This window comes from Mirounga leonina, unplaced genomic scaffold, assembly GCF_011800145.1.
Source record: "Mirounga leonina isolate KUSES-001 unplaced genomic scaffold, KU_Mleo_1.0 Mir_125, whole genome shotgun sequence".
Taxonomy (NCBI): domain Eukaryota; kingdom Metazoa; phylum Chordata; class Mammalia; order Carnivora; family Phocidae; genus Mirounga; species Mirounga leonina.
In genome coordinates, this window is record NW_023270305.1 from 5,401,700 (window position 1) to 5,423,340 (window position 21,641).

Genomic DNA, 21,641 nt, shown 5'->3' on the forward strand with positions numbered 1-21,641 from the left:
ATGCTTGCTTAACACCATAATTCACTTAATTCCTGATCAAAGTCATTTCAAAAGCACTGGTCTTAACCAGGCTGCCAACAGTGAAGCCATGGCAATTGGGGGGAAAAAATCACTGGATTCAACCATTTGGGTAAGTAAGCATCCTCCCCAGCTGCTCTCACTAATTTCTTAAGTCGCGTTTGCCACCAAGGGAAACATAGCTTGTGACTGAATCACCTTGACTGCAGTTGGAGTGGAAGAGAAAGAAAAAATGAGGGGGAAGGGGACGGCTGAAATTCTATCCTCAGCTTATCAAAATGAGTTTCTATAGTTTACTTTGGCCCACCTGGAAAATACTCTGAAAGTGTAAATTAGGATAGTGGGAGATCCTCCATTAGTGACTGCACCCCCACCCCCCGCCCCGGCGCTTATAGACAAGCTATTTCTACACAGACGTACAATGTTGCTCTTGAGAGAGAGAGGATGCTCCTGCAGGAAACCCACAATACACAGAGAACCCAGCAAAGTCACCATGGGACTTCCCTGTTTGGATTGATCCACCAAGACCACAATTAAACCAAACAAACAAACTCACGGAGTTTATCTCGAAATTTATGTTAAAGGCCAGCCCTGCTCTTGATGACTCAACCACGCACTATCCTGATTTCAACTTTACCCTGCAGCTGGGGTTCCCAGGCTGGTGGCCGTGGCCACAAATGACTATGTTTGAAAGCTCTGCTCTCCAGCAGCCTCAACAGATGGCTCAAGTAGTGTTTAGGTTGCATCTTAGTCCTACTTGAAGATGGCAAACTTTTATTCCAATATGAGGTCTGAGGCTGCTGTGCGGTTTGCACCAGCTGAGAACCCAGCTAAATGAAATAAGCTCAGGTCCTGTGGTGCCCAGCGGAGTGTGGGAAGCACCATGGAGAGACTGCGGAGACACCAGCTTACCTTCCCAGACTAGCCTGTGGCCTTGTCTATATGTTTGAGAAGCCCTGCCCTAGACTAAAGATTGGAAGTTCCAATGTCAAGCCCTCTTTCCTTCCTGTAGCTCAAAAGTAAGTGGCTGTTTTAGGACGAAGGGAATCAGGAGCTTCTCCTGTACTGGATTAACATGTATTTTGTTTTATGAGTGTTTCATTTATTGATCCCACTTGGCACACATGGAAGTTCACAAAATAATCAGGGATAGCTTTTTCTGAGCCCCGCTGTGGGCCAGGTTTTGTGCTAAGAGCTTTATACACAGGATCCCGATCTGAGAGCCCGGAATGAGAGGCTGGGAAGGCTTTACTCTTCCCATTGTCCACACTGCCTCCTACTCCCCCAGCCTCAGTCAACTCACTTGAAAAAAAAGATCAGACAGAAGCTAGACCAGCCGATCTCACAGATTCCTCTAACGAGTAAGCTTTTCTTTTTATTTTTTAAAAAAGTATTGATTGATTGATTTGAGAGAGAGAGCACAAGCAGGGGAGGAGCAGAAGGAGAGGGAGAGAGAGAGACTCTCAAGCAGACTCCCCGCTGAGCGTGGAGCCCGATGCAGGGCTTGATCCCAGGATCCTGAGACCCTAACCTGAGCCAAAATCAAGAGTCGGATGCTTAACTGACTGAGCCACCCAGGAGCCCCAAAACAGTAAGATTTTATGAAATTTCGAAGGTAAAACTCTCTACATAAGTCTCTGTTAAAATAGAAACCCCAGGTGTTTAAATGCAACACTTGCTTACTTAAGAGAAAAAAAAAAAAAAAAGAAAACCAACCAGAAAACAATCAGCTCATTGTACACTGCGATCATTAATTTGGCCCTCTGATATTTTGCCCATTCCTGACCACGCAGCTGGCGTTTCTCAGAACCACTACCAGCAGCTCCCATGGGGCTGGGACCAGGCGCCCAGTGCTCGGCTCTGTGCCCGGCAGGACCTGCAAGGTGCACAGGCTCACGTGGTGGGCACCATCTTCCTGCCCTCTGCCGGGGAGTGGGTTGGCATGGCGACGCCTGAGCCAGTCTTCCCTTTCAGGCCATTATCACTGTGTGAGATCTTGCCCCAGAAGAACAGAGAAGTCCTGAGGGCGAGGTCTGATGTCAGGGGAGAACAAGCGAGTCTTTGTGGGGCCCTCCAAGGAGAGGAGGCCTGGCTGGGGCTCCTGGGCACACAGAGGGGCCTGTGCTCTCCCAGTGCGGGGCAGCGGGCCTGCGCCCGTCCTGCCTGTGTGGGGGGCCTCTGCTGGCACATCCGGAGCCCTCTCCCTCCCCCAACACGGAGCTGGACAGAGTGGAGGGGTCCCCCCTGGGTGCCCTCAGGGCTCTCAAGCAATCCCTCTCTCCTTAGCTCTTCTCCCACCTCCTGTTCAGAGCGGCTCCCCCATCCCTCCATCATCCTTGTGGAGATCCTCCTCCTCCTCACAACCCACCATCTGCCTCCAGCGTCCTGCCTCCATCCCCTCCTGGCCACCACCCCGACTCTGAACCACCACGTTGCCCTGAGAAGCCTCCGGGTTCGGGGATCTCTCCTGCTGCCTCTAGTCTCCTCAGATGCTCTGGTTGTTCCAATGGCCAGACGGTGCCGCACGTCTGGGGTTGGACTGCTCATCACTGTGGCTGACTTCAGCTTTGAAACTCCTTCTGGGACTAGTTCTGCACTCAGAAGATGCTTAATAAATAGCTCTTCGATGCCGGAACCCACGGCACATCCCGAAAACTAACTTTTAATAAAATATTCAACGAAGGCTTCAGATCAAAATAAAAAGAGCTAACATGAATTGGGTCCTTACTATGTGCCAGGCGCCGCCCAGAGCCCACACCTAGACTAGCTCATTGAAAGAGCAGAGCAACCCCAAATGGCAGGCGCCATCGACTTTCTCACTTTACAGACAAGGAAACTGTTGGATGAGATATGTGGTCACCGTCTGAGCTCACCAGCTAGCCTTCTGGCGATGTGGCTCTAGTCTGTGCTCCGAACCATAACGTGACACCGCATTTCATGATGACCATTACTGAACCAAACCTCACCTACGGTCCTCGCCGATGCACACTATCATGTCATTCCCTAAAGCCAGGGACACATGCCTTCGCAAATGTCATCACGTTTCCAGGCTCCAGGTATCCCGTGTGATGGCAACTGAAGACAGTACGTTAGATTTCCCTGTTCCCCTTCTTTTTGGACGAGCCGCATGGTCAGGAGAAGAGCCAGGGGGTGTGCTGGGAAGCGAGGTCTCTGGAGGAGACACGTTCCAAGCAGGCTTTCGGCAGTAACGATTCTCTCCCCAGAATGCCTCTGCCCATTTGCAGCCTGGGCCTAGCTCTGGATTGCAGGTCAGATGAAGTCTCCATCCTGGGCCACCAGGCCGGCAGCTTCCAAGTCCCAGAGAAAGGCAGGCTCGCCCTCAGGGCTAGGCCAAGCACCCCAAGCCGATTCTCCTATCTCCCAGCGCAGAGAAGGAACACAGAGCTGCAGCAAGCTGGAAAACTGGGACGAAGGGGCAGGGCAAGGGTGGCAGCTACACCAGGGCTCACGGATTCGGGATGGGGGTGGGGGGTGCAGGCTGAGCCCTTTCAGTCTGAGAACCACATCAGCTCTTCTGATGTCCAGGGCTGACGGAGGCCTGGCGAGCCACGAAAAGATGAGAGGTCCAGTTTCTCACCTTCCAGAGGCGCTTCCTGGTGGGGTGATGTGGATGTGAACCCCACACCCCCACACTGGGGTCCTGCGGGGTCACGTGCGGATTCAGCAGCATTCAAGGACACTCTCTGGGGTCAAGTTTGGAAATGGAAAGCCCTGAACCATCAAGCCCAACTGCCTCGTAGTGACGATGGAGGAGGGAAGGGGTGTCCAAGGTCAAATGGTCAGTCAGTGCCACAGTCTGGGCTAGAACCCAAGTTAACCCTGACACTATGGTCATCCTTTCCTTGCTTCCTTTTCTTTCTCTTTTTCTTTTCAAACTTCACTTTCTGTCTGTTAAAGGCATCCCAAGGAAATTCTTACTCACCCTGGGATGGCCAGGTTTGTGGAGAGAAGAGTGTGGGAGAAAGCTCATGGTGAGGTCTTTCCTTAGAGTGAGAAGAGAAGAAACCCAGCTGCTCTGTCTTCCACTCAGCCTAGCCCATCAGGAAGAACACACAGACCCCCCCAAAGCAAGAGATGAGGAAGCCCCGGCTGATTCTCCTGGTTCTCCAGGAGGAGAAATGGAGAGGGGGTCTATGTCATGGGGCTGCCTGTGTCTCCTGGAGACTCCAAACCGAGCAAAGCACTCACTCCTTAAGCTGCTTGCTGTTGAGATTTAAGCCTACTAGTAATGAGGGGGTGCCTGGCTGGCTCAGTCGGTAGAGTATGCTACTCTTGATCTTAGGGTCATGAGTTTGAGCCCCACATTGGGAACAGAGATAACTTAAAAAAAAAAACTGGAAGTAAGCCTACTAGAAATGGGACAGGGTTAGGTTCAGAGATGGCTCTGTAAGGAGGGAAGGGTCCCTAGTGCCCACAACTAGAACAAATTGTTTTATCAAGTAGTGAGCTCCCCATCCCTGGAAGCATGTAAACAGACACCTGCAGGACAAGATGTAGAGACTTTGCCGGCACCACAGGAATCCAGAGAGGACTCCATGGCGGGATACCACTGCTCTGCCCAGTGCTGCATTTCAGAGCTCTAGGGGAGGGCCACGTCCAAGGGTGATTCTCCGCCGCTTCTCACTGGGTTATCAGAAGGGTGGCGCAGCATGCAGAGCAGTCGAGGGGACAATTACAAGACAGCCTGACTCCTGACCACCTAGGAGCTTCAGGCCTTGGACAAGCTGCTCCGTGGCTCTGAGTCTCAGTGTCCTCTTCTGTCCCTGGCATCCTGGGGTGCTTGTGAACCCCCAGTGCCGGGAAGCACATAGACCGCAGCACAGCCGGGGAAGTGCGCAGGTCTATGTGGTCGGCCAGGCCGCTTCTACCCCATGCCAGCACGTGCGGCTGGAGGGCTTGGCACCGGGCTCTGTGAGGTTAGCATAGACTCTAAATAACACAGATGTGTGTGTGTCTGTGTGTCCACATACCTATATGTACACACACAGACGGCACACATATGTACATGTGTCTGGATACACACACACACACATATTTACATATATATGTCTCCGCGCCCCCCCTCAAGAGGAAGGTAGAGGGACAGACACAGTTCTCAACCTCTCTTGCAGTTTTCACAGGGAAGGAGCAGACCTGGTTTTCTGGGAAGTTGAGTTTTGCTACCAGAGAGCCCCAGTGTAAGAGACGTCATTACATCCATGTTTCTGGATGATGGGGATGGATTCCTCCTCCTCCTCCTCTTTCCACTTCTTTCCGTGGTCCCTCTCATCCTATTCGCTCACTGACACCTCCATGGGGTCAGAGGAGAGAGCAACTCAAATTAGTCAATCTGATTATTTTTAGTCACTGTTGGGAACAAGGTGGGAGGCTGAGGAGGCGGCTACTAATGGGCTCTGAAAAGCAGAGTTGAGGCATTATCTGTGCCTGATGATCACTCTGGCTATTTCCTCTCCATCACCACCACCACCACCACCACCACAGACATACCAATGTTGGCCCGTATTTATAGAGTGCCATTCTGTACTAGGGTTGTCTCTTGCCCAGCTCTCAACTCCTACTCACCCTTCAATGCCCAGCTCATTTGGCCCCCTCCGGGAAGCCTTCCCTGACTTCCCCAGGCAGAGAACATTCTCCCTTTCTGCACTTTTTAAAACAAAGATTGATTTATTTATTTTAGCAGGGGAGGGGCAGAGGGAGAGAGAGAATCTCAAGCAGACTCCCTGCTGAGTGAGGAGCCTGACACGGGACTCAATCCCATGACCCCGAGATCATGACCTGAGCCGAAATCAAGAGTCAGACGGGCTTAACCGGCTGAGTCACCCAGGCGCCCCTCCCTTTCCGCACCTTGTTCGGGCAAGGGGCCCCTGCCCACCATCTGTGTCTGTGACTCTTGTCTTCCCTGTCATTGCCACAGACTTGACCTCCTTGGAGGGGTGAGCATGCTTGATCCGTCCTGATGGTTTCCAGGCCTAGCACAGCGTCTGGCCCATGGCAGGAACTCTGGTATTGCCTGGCCAGTGAATATGTCCTTTCTAAAGAGAACATTCAACTAGGAGAGGGTTAAGAGATGGATATTACCCATTTGCTTTCTGACTAGAAGAAAATGTATCAAGACCTAAATTCCACCATTCCTCCTAGAACAGCACAGGCTTTTGCCAGCCACTCTCTCCAATGAGAAAAAAGGCTCATGTTCTAACCACATCCCAGCAATTTGTGCACCCAGGCTGCACATGAAACGGTCAACATTTACCATTCACGAGGGCGACAGAAAGGGCTGCGTGTTCATTGGCACCAGACGGCGATCTCCTTCAGTCCGTCTGTACGAACCTACTTTACCTCTGAGGAGACTCTGATCTTACAATTCTACAAGAAGTACGTATAAAACAAGCACTTTAAAAACCAACCACTTTTGGGGCATCTGGGTGGCTCAGTCGTTAAGCATCTGCCTTCGGCTCAGGTCATGATCCCAGAGTGCTGGGATCGAGCCCCGTGTCGGGCTCCCTGCTCAGCAGAGAGCCTGCTTCTCCCTCTCCCTCTGCCTGCTTCTTGGCCTACTTGTGCTCTCTCTATCTCTCTGTCAAATAAATAAATAAAATCTTAAAAAAAATAAAAAATAAAAAAAATAAAAACCAACCACTTTTGATAAATCAGAATAAATTTAGGGTCAGTAAAATTAGACCCTTTGCTTCATATAACTCCAATCTCATCAGACCATCGATCTTTGCTTTAAAAAGACTCCTCACAGCTCTGAGCTGTCCTCATGTGGACTCGACACCCCTGGTGGGCATTCGAGGCCCCTGGTGAGCCTTCCGTCCTCCCCCTCTAACTGGGCCCCTCAGATTCGCCTCATCTCACACTCCACGGCCACAATGACTGACAGGCACAGTGCCTCTGATGGGCAGCCCTGGCTTATCCCTTTCCTCCCAGTACCCTTCCCTGACGTTGCCCACCCTCCCTGCTATTCACTTGGACTGAGTGGAGATGACACAGCCCAGGAGCTGCCCCATTCTGCCCCCTCCATGCAGGTCAGGAGCCTCTCCTTGGGCTCCCTCACACCCACTCTTACCACAACACAGACGGTATCGTCTGGTCACTAGGAAAACCATCAATCCCTCGAGGGCAGGGAGTGAATCTAGTCATCATCTGTAGCCAGCGTCTACGCTGACACTGAAACAGAACAGGCACTCAAATGTTTGCTGAATGAACCGATCCCCTCTCTACCCTGAAGGCAAGACTTGGCAACACAAGAGAATGCATTCCAAGAAATCTGGTAGAAGTGACCTGTGGGAGGTTCCAATGGAAAACGGCCACTCTAGCAAACTGCTTCCACAAGGACCAATTTAGAACAACTCCTCACTTTGGCCTAATTTATCAGGGCAACTTTCTCAAGCAGCCTGAACTAGTGCTGGACCGCAGGCTCCTAGGACAGGCCCACATCTCATTCATTCATCTCCAGAGTCTTGGTACCAAATGCCCAACACGGGTTTTGGAATGGGTGGCTCATACTCTATTGGGCAAGAGCATCCATCCCTTTTTCTATTTAGGGATGCTTCAGGGAGGGGGAGATGCTCCTGGGAAGAGGGAGGGAAGGGAGAAGAATCTCTGGAAAGGCCAGCCAGAACATAAAAGTCCAAGTCCTTACAGTGGCGTATGAGGCCCTACATGGTCTGATTGCTTCTCTCTATCCTCACCTCCTTCCCCAGTCCCCTCGCTCCTTCTGCTCCAATCCTACCGGCTGCTTGCAGGTCCTTAAAGCCCAGGCACATTCCCACCTCAGGTCTTTGTTCCTTCGAGCCTCACTCCCTCACTTTGTTTGGGTCCTACTCCAATAACGCCTAAGCAGGGAGGCCTTTCCTTGGATCCTGTTCCTTCTTTCCCCACTTCCCATCTCTCTGGCTTGGCGTTCTTTATTTATGTTTTCCTGCTTTATTTTTTTCTATAACACTTAACACTGCCTGATATAATGTACATATGTTTACTTGTTGACGATCCCATGATCCCACTAGAATGCAAGCCCCATGAGAACAGGAACTTCGTTTTGTTCTGGGCCGTATCCCTAACACCAAGAATGGCACCTGCTGTACATCTGTGGAATGAAGGGATGGCTGGACGAATTAGTACCTCAAGCTACTAGATACACAAGGCACAAGGTTCTAATAGAACCCGATGGGGGGGATCAAAGCTCTATTTAAGGAGCTCTAAATAAGATTGGAGAGGGAAAGGAGCTAACATTTCTTTGAGGAAGAAATTATCTCCTTTGATCCTGATCACAAGCGTACAACATAGGGCATATTGTCCCCATCTTACTGGTGGGGAAACAGAACCTCAGCAATTTAAAATGATTTCAGCAAAATCATGGAACTAATAAATAGCAGGACTGAGATTTGAAATCAGGTCTGATTCCAAAAGCTCTTCTCTTTCCTCTGGATTATGCTGTGGCCTGGTGGCCACCCTAGGAAAAGAAACCATGAGACGAAGAAAGGAAAGGAGCACAAGATAATCCTATCGCCCCCAAAGAATGAGAGTGTGGTATTAGGAACAAGTCTAGGATAAAATGATCCTGGGCACTTGGACTGGAAACCACCTGAGAAATCTCCTGGTCTTACCTTCTGTGTTATGCTCAGCTACATGAAATGCTTTTGCTTTTAGTTTTCAAGGGAATTCAAGATATCTAGATGCAGAAGAAGAGCTTTAGGACAGAGGACAGCAGAAGGGAATGCCGGCAACTGGAGAAAGATGAACAGGTGTGTGGCCATCTCAGGGTATGGGCATCTCCTTCATGACTCCTGATCTTGTCAGAGTGGGTGCCCTGGGCCAGCTTAAGGAACTGTGCTAGAACACTAGCATCCAGGGTGCTGAGCCCCTCAGTAGATCTTTAGTCATTTGGGAGGTGTGTCAGCTCATGTCAGGTCCAACTTCAATGAAGAAGTTCAGGGAGGTGTGGCCCAGTCCTGGCAGGTAAGAAGAAAAATGTCCATAATGGATTGGGAGGAGGTGACAGAGGAGGGAGGTAGGAACAACGAACAGGCAGTAAGGCCCGGCAACCCGCGGCTGGAACAGCGCGGTGGTCTTGGATGATAACTGCACAAACGGAAAATGTCTCAAAAAAAAACGTTATAATGAGTGCAACGCAAGCCAGACCTCTGGCACGAGACCCAAATTCCATCTCGGGTTTGCTACTAAAGGGTGTCTCCTGTTCACTTAAGTCTGCATGACCAGGATGGACAGAGTGGAACCTGGATTATTCTTCATCTCAGATGAATTCTGCACAGAACAGTAACCTAGAACTACAGCTCAAATCTGCTCTCCCCTGCCTGTAGTTCTAAGCTACTCTACTCCACGCCTCAGCATTCACCAGACCCAGGATAACAACAGCTCCCACTCAGAATGCAGTTGTAGAACCCAGGGACCTTTAACTACTTCAAAACTATATCCTTGGTATTTTTTTAGTTTTTTGTTTTGTTTTTTCCCCCCTTTTATGTGTATGTGGTGTTAGGAGGCATGACTTCTTCTTTTTTTTTTTTTAATGTAAATTCAATTAGCCAGCTTATAGTACATCATTTGAGGAAGCATGACTTCTAATCAAAGATGACGAATCTGGTAAAATGACTACCCTTCATACTTGCAAGTATTCTAGAAGCATGCATATCACATATTCTCTCCACCAACCATGCTGATTATCACTGTGCTGTCTGCTATAACCAAAGTCAGTTGTTTCTTACCTGGAGTTCTCCTGTGTGATTCAGCTTCACCAGTCCAGGCTGATGGGACAAAATAGCTGAGCAAGCTGGACAAGGCAAGTCTGGCTCCCAAATCAAGGCTGTGGCCCCCTAGAGTCCTGTTGTTTCTCTGTCCTCAATTGAGTGATGATAATCTGCTAAAAGGGAATGCAAGTCATGTTACTTTGAGAGGCCATTTCCTGTTCTCTTCTAGAAATAATCCATTTGTTAAGGAGAACAGAGAGAATACCAGAATTACAGATGACCGGGGCTACAAGAAACTGATGCAATCACCACTTGTGTAATGTTTTCATTTTGTAGTTGGGGAAACTGAGGCTCAGAAGCAAACAGCCTCATTCAAGGATTCAGCCACTTGCAGAATTCAAATTGAATATGTCTCTGACTCTCTGGCCTTTGGAATTTTTTAAAAAGTAGCTTCATGGTCAGGCTGACTTCTCAAACAAGTGGTCATTGACCCTGGTTGGGAAGTCTTTTTTTTTTTAAAACAGATTTTTCAAGAAGGGAGGTGGGACTTTTTCCAGATTTCTGCTGTTTTTGTGGGTTTGCCCCTAGGAGCTAAATAAGTGAAAACAGGCCACCTCAGGCCTGTGGTTGGGATTGTTCTATTTCCCATCAGAAAAATATTGTTATGGAATAGCAGGCCCCAGGAGCACAGTGGTGGGTGGGCTTTGTTTTTCAATGATTTATGCCTGGCCAGTAGATCGCTCGTCTGTCTTTCTCTCTCTCTCTCTCCACGTTTCAGGAAAACACAGTAACAGATATGGACCCTCCTCCCAGGGCTATCATTTATTATGTGATTTTTTTTCTGGCTACTGTAGATTTGAACAGCCACTCCCCTGTGCAGAAAACCAAAACCCAAGAGGGGATCTCACATTTATTCAGCAAATAAGATCTGCCAGGCCTACCATATGAATCTTACAGATACATTTTCCTGATCTGTCCTCAAAAATTCCCTATGAGCCACCCATAACTCCATTTTTCCAAAGGGCTAGGGAACCGAGTTTCAGAGAACCAGAATGATCTGCAGAGTCATAAGGAGAATAAAGTGCAGAACCAGAAATAAACTCCTATCAAACTCACTCATCAGTGTTTTGTCCATCTAAACTGGACTTGAGTTATTCGGTCCAAACACTAGCAGTTGTCTTATTTTTCCAGTGCTTTCGCTTGAATGCGGGAGAAAGTTCTTTGGAAGCTATGAATGGTTGCAAGGACATGAAGGATTCCTCTTGTTAGATTCTCTCTCAGACAGAGGGCTCTAAAGGCCAGGCTTCCTGCTGGGCCCCCAGCAGAGGCTCCAGTGCCCCAGAGAACCCGAGCCTGGCCCTGGCTGTCAGCAGCGAGAGAGGGCCCATCAGGAAATCATGGTTATCTACACTCTGCGCTTTGTTCCTGTTCTCAGACAACAAGGGACAGGGCTGGAGAGCCAGGCTAGGGGGTGGAGAAAGAGGAAGAAAAAACAGGAAGTGAAAGCGGGGGGAGCGGGGGAGGAAGGAAGGAAATGATATGGAAAACACAGCAACTCTGAAAAGTCCTTGGCCTGATGAGAAAGTGAATCCTGAGCCGGCATTTGTGAGGCTGGCCCTGCATTTTGTGAAACCGGGTCTCGAAGGTAAAGGGGGAAGGAGGTTTGTCTCCTCTGGATTTGGGGTTGAGTTTGTAAATTCCCATCACAGAGCACAGCCTGAGGAAAAGGGAGCCCTGACACAGGGGCTGTTTCCTGTGCACTTGGGTGTAGACTGTGAAGAAGGTGAATTTCTGAAGAAGGATCCGGGGGTAAGACTGCATCTCTCACCTCTTGCTGGATGTGCCACAGAAGGACCTGGAAACTAGAGAGAAGAAGTTGAAGTGACCAGGTCTCGGGGACACGGTCCCATCCCCACTGCTTTCTCTCTCAAACACCCTCAAAATTAAAATCCATTTTCCGTGTATATGATAGGGACTTGACTGGCCCAGCCAAAATCCCACTTTCTTCCACCACAAAACTAAGAGCGTCAAGCCAGTAGAACGCTAGGTCTTTGCCAGACTCTGACTCTCTGGTACTTCCAGAATGTTCTTCTACCCATGTTGTCCCCTCAAAAGTCCCCCAACTCCCACTGTGCATCATGAAGGGCACGGTCACCTGGTTAAGTTGACAACCACACAAACAAATAACGCTAATCATAACCTAATCGTACCGCAGAGCTAATACTGTTAACACTTTCTAGCGTCCTGATGGGGACCAAGAAGGGGTGGGTAATGTGGAGCCCTCGGACAGGCAAGCCCAGTCCCACCCACGTTAGCAGTTCCCAAACTGACTGTGCATCTGGAGAAGCTAACAGAAAGTACAATTCCGTCCTGGAGTAGTGCTCAAAGCTTCTGGAAAGTTTTGATATCACCATCCTGGCTCCGGTCCACGGACCAGCATTTGGGTAACTTACGATCCTATCTGGCCCCCAGCACACCCGACCTCCTTCCATCCTACTGATTTGGTCACAGAGGCCCTCCCAGGGAGGGGCTCACTCTGAGGATCTGCCCTCAACTCTGTAAATTACTCCCCCACCATCCAAACAAACACAGAGCAACACAAAGTAAGCCTATCTTTGAGAGGAGTCCAAGCTTTTTGAAGTGATGGCTGGTAGTTTCCTGTTTGAGTCACCCATGGGCCAGATGTCCCTCAGAGAGAACAGAGGTCAGGCAGGGAAGGACACTTACAACTCCCACCTCAGGTCCCCACAAGCCGCGCAAGCTCACACAACCCCAACGCTGAGGGGCTTCTGTCGCCAGCAGCGTGGACTGTGGCCAGAGCTGTGGCCACATCCCTCGGCTCCATCTGAGACCATCAGGAGCCCTCGCTTCTGCAGCACCTGGCAGCCAGCAGAACACTTTTCATTACCTCATTCTGGGTCATTTTTTAGAGGGGTAATTGCCCCCATTTTGAAACTGGGGAAGCTGAAATCCAGAGACATGAAATGACTTATCCAGGGTCACACCACAGAACCAGGACTATGGCAGGCACCTCCTGACCTCCAGTCTACAACCTGTGACATTTCCTCCACACCCTGTGTCCCTGCCCCATTCAGTGGGGGCGCTGAGACCTCAGAATGGCTGTGTGTCCTCCACTTTGAACGGCTCCGGAAGTGAAAGGGCAGGGCAGGGGCAAACCAAAGAGAAGGCAGACCATGGTGAGAAGGCCAAGCATGGGTGGGACCCATTCCCACTATCCAGGCTGAGCAGGTAAGGACTCAAAAGCCCCCAGGGGGAGCGTGCTGCCTAGAGTCCCAGCTAACCAGCAGCAGAGCCTAGACTCGGATCAGGAGACCTCCCTGCAGCCTCCTTCCCACAGCACCAAGAGCACCAGCCAAGCCGAAGAAATAGGAGCAGGCAGGATTTTACATAATAAAAATAGCTCCCATTCAGCAGGTGCCTACTGGGCATCAGGCGTTCTTAAGCTTAGTGACCCCTGACACCTCCCAGCAACCACACGAGGGACGCATCACTCTTGCCCCTTTTTACAGATAAGGAAACTGACGTCCAAGGGACTCAGCTTTGGAGGGGTAGGTAGAGCCAAGGTTTCAATTCAGGCAGTCTAGGTGGAGTTTATGCTCTCAACCACTAGGTAATCCTCGCTTTCAGAGGAAAGAAAGAAAGAGAGAAAGAAAGAGACAAAGAGAGGAAGAGAGGAAGGGAGGAAGGGAAAGAGAGAGAAAGAGAGAGAGAGAGAGAGAGAGAGAGAAAGGGCGAGGCATGAGGAAAGGCAAATTAGTGGAAAGAGCCAGGGAATAAAGCAAGGACCCTGGGAACAGAGGACAGCTTCATGCAAGAGGCACAGGAAGGGAGGAAACTCCCCAGGTAGAGAACACTGAGAGGTGCTTCGCAGGCCCACCCAGGAATCTGGACACTGCCCACTTTTGGTTGGCACCCCCCGTCAACTGGCACCACTAAATGACATTCTGGCCTTGGTGTTTACACAGCGCTATTCACGGGAGGAGGAAGTGGGCTAGGCTGAGGAGGGCCAGCAAGGAGAGTCATCAGGGCGGGTGGAAGGATGATGATATCTTGGGAACCTATCTTCCGTGTCACAGAGGGATGGATCCACTGGGCAGGAGCGCGAGTGAGACTCTGCCGGAAATCCTTGCCTTGAACAGTGCGCATGCTCCCAGGGACACTAGGTTCTGGGGATGCTACTTGCTTTCAGTCTCACAAAGATCCAGGGAGCAGGGCAGGACAGGGATTATCTCTCACCATGTCACAGACGGAGAGACTAAAGCCAAAATAATAACAGTCATGAAATAATAATAATACCAATAATAATAATGGCAATGCCATATGTTGGTAGCTTATTGTGTGTCAGGAAATAAGCACTTGTTGACATAGGCTATGTCATAATGACACCGACTGTTGAGTCCGTAGGATTATTCTCAATTTATAGTTGAGATAAGCTAAGTAGTTTCCTCAAGATCAAAAAGCCAGCAAGTTATGAGAAAGGATCTCAACCGCTATCTCTTTGACATTCTGGCCCATGAATTCACCTCGAAGCCACGGGTGCTATGAGACGGTGACGTGCCTTAGTCACACCGTCCAGGGGTGATCACCCACAGCCAGCTTTGGAGCTGTCAAAGCACACAGGTACCGGGTTTTTATTCAAATATATCATCCACACCATGTCTCTACTAAGTGCACATACAAGGAGACACGCAATTAGGGTGACCACGTGATTTACCGGCCAAACCCAGATCCTTCCGAGAGTGAAAAGGGGATTATTAATAATGCCTCTGGGACAACAGACATTGAGCAGGAGCGTCCCAGGCGCACAAGACATCTGGTCAACCCTAATATAATCCACAGCCCCGTGAGGCGGGTTATTTTTACGTCTAGTTGTGTTGGACTCTCCTGGATGATCCCCTGCTTTCCAATCCACGCAAATGCCCCTTTGCAACCATTCACTCTCCTTTGCTCAGCAGAACGCCTTCCAAATCTGCTGGGCTCATAGGCCTTACATGTAAGAAGGCTGATGTAACTAGATTATAAAGCAGTTGTACTATGATTCAAGAAGCAAGGCGTGACGAGTTTCAGCAATATATTTTAAAAGGACCATTGGGTTCCTTGAGCCCTCACACCCAGAACCTGAATGTGCAGGTGTTCTGATAGCCAGCCAGTCCCCCAAATGTGAGGGTTCAGGGGCTCTCCTCTACAGAGCAGCCTAAGGCAGCAGGACGGCAACCAGGAGGGAAACAGCCACCCAGCCTCACTGGAGAAACTGAGGTCCACCGACAGGGTGCAAGACCTACTTCCTCAGGGACAGCATTGCCCCTGCCCTGGGGGGTGCCGAGCTGGAGCCTTTGGAAAGGAAGGCCTGCTTAAGAATCAGGCCATAGCGGGTTCTCTGAAGAGACCATTTCCGGCATTCATTTAATCAAGGAACATCACAGCGCTTGTAGTCCAGTGATTTCTGCGGGCTCTAGAGACGCGCACAGGGCTGAGGAAGCCTACCTACGCCTGAAGGGGCTGCTCTCAGAGGCACCGGCCCCAGGCCTCATCCTGCAGTAACACAGACAGCAATGCCTGTTATCTGCTTCCTGTAGGAGCTTCTGCAAGTGATGATATCTGATTAATAGGTGAGACCCTTTTTTCTAAATTAGGTCACATTCACAGGTTGTGGGGGTTAGGGTGTGGACCACCAATAAACCCACTACTGCGATTGGTACTATCATTACTACTATTAATATGATTGTTAATGCCATCAGGGGATCCCTGAGTTCTAGAAAAGGGGAGGGACTTGTCTATTGCCACCCAGCAGGTAGGCAGAGAAGCCAGGACTGGACACAGTTCTCCCGACTGATTCCAGTTTCTTGCATCTTGGCATGTAGCCTCTTGTGCTGGGAACACAACCTGGGAGCAGGCTGGAGTCCAGATGGTGATAGCCCAGAGGGTCTGGGGCAATCCTAGACTGTCAGAGGTCAATGAGTGGATGATCCGGTGAGGGGACCAATGCATGGCACTCATTTGCATTGTGCACTGACTATGTGCCAGGCCCTGTGCTGCACATCACGTGGCCCTCCTGGAAATGGCTGTGCTCCCCTTAGCCTCATCATTCAGGTAAGGACTTAGAGAGCAACTCAGAGAGGCTGAGTGAGCAGCCAAGGTTGACAGTGAGCTGGCGGGGGCGGGGGGCAGGGGTACACCTCTGAGCCCAAGTTCAATCTCTAACACCGCATGCTACAGCTCACAGCTGGTGCATCTGACATAGGGTGAGAGGGCCATCGCCAGTGGCAGTGACAGGTGGTGGCAGAACCAGGACATGAGCCTGGGTCTCTACTCCCGAGCTCACATCTGTTCCATTTCCAGGGTCATGGCTTAACATCTGTTCACCATCTCTGTCATACCTCAACAGCCCTAAGGTAAATGCCCCCCATGTGGATGGCAGGAGGACACCAGCTTAATTGGCTGGACCCGTCAGAAAACTCTGCCCAGTTTCTCAAGAAGTTCACATCTCACTCTTTGCACACCACCACTTCAGTGGTTCCCTCCTCTTTGAGAAGAAGGCATTTTATAGTGTTGATCACATCAACCAGAGGTCCTCCTCTGGGGTGGACGGGGGGAGACACTTCTTAAATTGAATGGGGCCAGTGTCCTCCCCCTGACGACCCCGAATTTGTCATAAAATTAAATCCCAGACAACAGGGGAATTTTCACCTTTCCTCCTCCCTTCCTGGGCTGCAACCATAGGATTGCTGCCTTTCTGGAAGGAAAGGGGCACAACCTAACAGGTTTGAGGCATCAACAGCTCACAGCTGCCTTGTCTCCACAGGCAGGAAGGAATAAGAAAGAGAGACAAACAGTCCAGCCTGCAGAGGCCATGCCTGACCATCCCCAGTGACACAAGCCAGGAGGCCGCCTTGATGTAGCAGGAACGTTTTATAGGCGGTCAAGGAAACCTAGGTCTACTCCCAACTTGGCCTTGGCTGGGCAGTGTGACCTTTACTTAGTCACTGCTTCTCTCTGATCTTCAGATGGAAAGTCTATTAAATGCAGATCTTTCAGCAATATACACCAGCAGCCTCTTTGGGCCACTGTGAAGATCAAATGAGCTTTGTCTTCTAAAACATCAAAGCTACTTATGTTCATGGTTTCTTTCTGCCACTGGACAGGGAGCTGGTTAAGGGGGGGGGGCGGGCTGTCTTACTTATCTTTATAGGGTAGTTATAACTCCAGGGTCCTGCAAAAATGGCAAGTATCAATAGTTGAATTTGTAAAATCTGGCTTCCTTGAAGGCTCAGCGTGGCTGGGGAAGAAGGAAAGTGGTAGCGGAGACAGCAGGAAAAGAGACTGGTGTCAGGCTGTGAAGGACTTTATCCGCACTGGTGTTTCCTGTGATGCTGACCATGGGTTAGGACATCAGATACGTTTTAAGTGTTAGTGGGAGGATGAGGTTGTGGTAAGAGCCTGGGGTCTCGAGCCCATCAGTTGTGAACTATAACTTCTTTGCACCTTGGCCTCTCTGTCTGTCCATTTCAGAGTTGTTAGGGTTACCCAACACTAAAAGTGACCAATGCTGTACTTGGCCCCTATGTGAACTTTAGCAAATATAACTGCTCCTAAATAAGTGGGAAAAACTGAACTGAACGATGAGAGTAAATGATTGCTCTGAAGTTCAAGGCCAGGGCTGCCCAGGAGTGAGAAACTAAGAAATGGTGCTTTGGCCAGATTGCACTGAGCACAATCTGAAAGCCAATCTGGCCGGAGTCATTTGCTGTCCAATTTCCCGACGACTGGAGTGTTCCGGCATTCTGTGCAAACATCTGCAGCCTTCACACTCCCAGTGCCACATGCATCTCCCACAGCCAACGCCACCCGAGTGCCACAAACCACCTGTGAAATCCCCACCAGCCCCTGGCCTACAACAACGGAGGGCACTTTTTTTTTTTTAATATTTTATTTATTTATTTGACAGAGAGAGACACAGCAAGAGAGGGAACACAAGCAGGGAGAGTGGGAGAGGGAGAAGCAGGCTTCCCGCTGAGCAGGGAGCCCCACGTGGGGCTCGATCCCAGGACCCTGGGATCATGACCTGAGCCGAAGGCAGATGCTTAACGACTGAGCCACCCAGTCGCTCCAACAGAGGGCACTTTTTTTTTTTTAAGATTTTATTTATTTATTTGACAGAGAGAGACACAGCGAGAGAGGGAACACAAGAGGGGGAGTGGGAGAGGGAGAAGCAGGCCTCCCGCTCAGCAGGGAGCCCCATGTGGGGCTCGATCCCAGGACCCTGGGATCATGACTTGAGCCAAAGGCAGACGCTTCACGACTGAGCCACCCAGGCGCCCCAACAGAGGGCACTTTTTAGGCAGCCTGTGTTGGGTGTTTTATAGAAACAGCACTTTTGCCATGAGACCGAAGGGAAGCAAAACACTGTGGGTTGAGAAGCTAGTGAACTGGGCTCCCGTCTCTGCTTTAACCCCAAATCGCTAAGACATTGGGCAAGTCACTCACTGCCACTGGTATAATGAAGTCCTTGGAACTTGGGACTCTTGATGTCTCGAACAGCCCATCAATGGAGCCCATCAATGCAGTTAAGAGCCTAACCTAGGATATATACTGCCATTTGAGAAAGTGATTTTCTTACAAGGCAGGCCTCTGCTAAACTACTGTGCAAATGGATCCCCTCCTGCGGAATGGCCGAATCCAAATCCAAATCCAACAAAGATACACCGAGGTCTAGAGGGTGTCTGGTTTCTGTCCTCGCGCTACCAATTCCTGACGGTTCCACCCGGGGTGAGTCATTTTCCCTTCTGAGCCTGTTCACTCACGTGAGCCTCAGAGGTTATGCTACCTGGCTCGGGCCATTTCCCAGAAAACTCTTGTTTCCTGACGCTTCATGGGAAGCCCCAGTCTCAGTTACCTTGGACACTGTGAGGCTGGCCAGCCTTCACCTCGTGGACAGGGACAGACACACTGTCATGAAACTGACATGCGTTTCCATCCTTCTTAGTAAGGGCAGAGGGTCACAGTAAACACGGCGGCGAATGATGGAGAACGTACCTGCGACAGCTGGGAGACGGCTTATCGCGGGGGACCATGGTCACCCTGGCCTAGGCAGACAAATACTGGGGACTGCGAAAGCACGACAGCACAGCTACCCCCTTCCTGGGCCCCCCGCCACGAGGCAATCAGGAGCCATCCATCAGCATTCAGTGCGGCCTTCATCCTCAAGACTCAGAGGGTCGGCGCCTTCCTCAACAGCATAGGGCTGGGGTGGGGGGCGAGTGTATGCACCCCTCGTCAGGGTCCCAGGCACCCCACACCTCGCCAAAGGCAAAATAAGCAAGTAGGAGTTGCAGACAGGAAAATGCCTGGGATCTAGGCCCTATAGAAGCTGAAAACAAGAAAATACGCTTTTCCTGTGAGGCCCACTGTGTTCTAACAGAATCTACTTTCCTAAGCTTAGCGTTCAGGTCCCTCCATCAACGGGTCCTTTATATCGCCATCCTTTACACAAATTCTCAGTTTAAGCCCAATGTGATTGACTGCAGTTTTGTGGTTTTCTTGCCCTGTTCTGCAGCCTCAGACTTATACTTCCATTACATCTCCATTCTTCCAAGTCAGCAGCGGCCTCACCTCCTCCAGGAAGTCTTCTCTGATACTCTGCGACCTCTCCCTTGTCTGAACTCTCATAACATTTTCTGTCTGTGCCACTCCACATTAGTGCCCATGCAGGGCTTCCACACTTTTTTTTTTTTTTTAAAGATTTTTCTTTATATATTTGACAGAGAGAGACACAGCGAGAGAGGGAACACAAGCAAGAGGAGTGGGAGAGGGAGAAGCAGGCTTCCCGCGGAGCAGGGAGCCCGATGCGGGGCTCGATCCCAGGACCCTGGGATCATGACCTGAGCTGAAGGCAGATGATTAACGACTGAGCCACCCAGGCGCCCCAGCTTCCTCACTTTTTGACTGGATGGTTGTACCACCCCCTAACTGGTTTCATCCTGCCTGAACTCTGGCCCTGTGCTCTGCAGAAAGAACTTTCTAAAGCACACTTCTGATGATGCGTCTTCTCTTTAAGCACTTCTCACAGACTTCAGGATAAAATCCCAATGCCACATCATGCTCCTACCCTTCCCGTGGGGCTACCCACATTCTAGTCACACTGACTACTTCCCAGGGTTATGTAATGAGGTGGTACCAAAGTTGGGATGAGAACCCAGGTTTTTCGATAACCCAGCTGAGGGTTCTTCCCACAGTCCCAGCTCCCCCAGGTCTAAGGCTAGACCAGAGAGAAGGAGCGTACGGCACTGAACAATGGCCAAGGTGAAAAAGCCAAGACCAGCGAAATCCTTAGGCCTGATGAGCTTACACTATTATGACAACCAGCCCAATCCTTCAAGCAACTGAGTAGGTGAGGCTCCCGACATAAGCTAGTTCCCCTTTCACAGGTGTGGAAACTGAGGCTTGCAGAAGTCAAAATTCATATCTGGACTAAAACTCTAGCCTACTCCCTACTCCCATTCCCCCAGAATGGTATGTCCAATAGCCCTGTGGCCATCACTACCTTGTACCTCCAGGTACCTCGCACTCAATATGACTGATGTTGACTAACAGCCCTCAGCTCCTGCTCAGGAGTTGATTCAATCCAGGAGATCCCACTGACGAGCTCCATAAGCTTTCTGCTCTAAGACCAGAGCTGCCTGCTTCTGCAGCTCCTTAGGTGGAAAGATTGTGAAAGCAAATGTTGATTTAACAGGAGAGGGAGAAAATTCCACTCTAACTGTTCTGTACTTATCCAAAGAGGTGATCAAAGCCCTCGCCAGGCTAATGCTTCCCCATGGCACCTCCCAGTATAAGTGCATCTGTTGATGGGGAAGAGGGAGAGGGGTAGAAGAGGTCCAGAAGAGAGCAAAGCTATCTGAACAGAAGCACACGTGGGCCCAGTGGCATCCTGGAGCCTGCTGCACCAGCCGACCAGAGCCAATTATGCGTGTCTCCTCCCACCTCCCGGGTCAGGGATGTCTTTTGAGAAGAAACCAGCCATGGTGGGTGTACTTGTACTATGACATTGGTAACCACTCCTAATCAGGTTTGCTTTGTTTTTGCTTTTCCCAGAGAATCAGTTACTACACATCTCCAGCACACTGAATGGATCCATAAGGACGACACTGGGTTGGGAAGACAGGAGACTTAAATTATAACCTTAGCTCTTTCCCTGACTCACCGTTTGATAGGCAAGTCTTCCCTTCCTGGCCCCCAATGACCTCAGCTATGAAAGGGGAGCAAAAATCCTTACGCATAACTTATATAAACTAGGACAATGGACAGAAGGGTGTTTGGGTAAGTGTAAAGTCTGAAGATGTATTTGGCAATGTCTGTGGACATTTTTGGCCATCCCAGCTGGAGGTGTGTGGTGCTCCTGGCACCCAGGGTAAGCCAGGGATGCTGCTGAACCTCCTACAAAGCCCCGGAGAGTCTCCCACAATAAAGACGTATTTTGCCCAAAGTGTCAGCAGTGCTGAAGCTGAAAAACCCTGATGGGAGATATTCAAACACAGTGGCCCTTTCAAGTTCCCTAAACACTGGCACCTGGGAGAAACGTGAAGGGGACTTGGGTCAGTTCACAGGAACCCTAGACAGCCGATGGGTGTGGAACACTGTGATGCAGGAGACAGGGAGAGAGGACCAGAACAAGATGCGGTTCCGGGCACAAGGTATGGGCTCAATAATGGATTGTGGGAAAAGCAACTGGGTCTGAAACCATGATGTGCTCCTTCCCGAAAGCCCACACTCCAGTGCGCGTGTGCACACCCTCCCCTGCAAGGTGACACCAGGTGGAAGAATGTAACTAACACAATTTCAGCTCCTCTGGGAGGGAAATGGTGTCCAGTTCCAGCCCTG

General features: G+C 50.2%; 1 protein-coding gene across 3 annotated transcripts in view; it reads right to left on the reverse strand.

Moving 5' to 3' along the window:
• Window positions 1-21,641, reverse strand: part of CYRIA (CYFIP related Rac1 interactor A) — a 105,034-nt gene that overhangs the window by 51,884 nt on the left and 31,509 nt on the right. For 2 of the 3 annotated variants that reach the window (XM_035000623.1, XM_035000621.1), the window contains exon 2: window positions 9,762-9,916. The gene's annotated coding sequence lies outside the window, so the exon portion shown is untranslated. The remainder of the gene's footprint in view (window positions 1-9,761; window positions 9,917-21,641) is intronic. The other variant, XM_035000622.1, reaches the window with a different exon arrangement.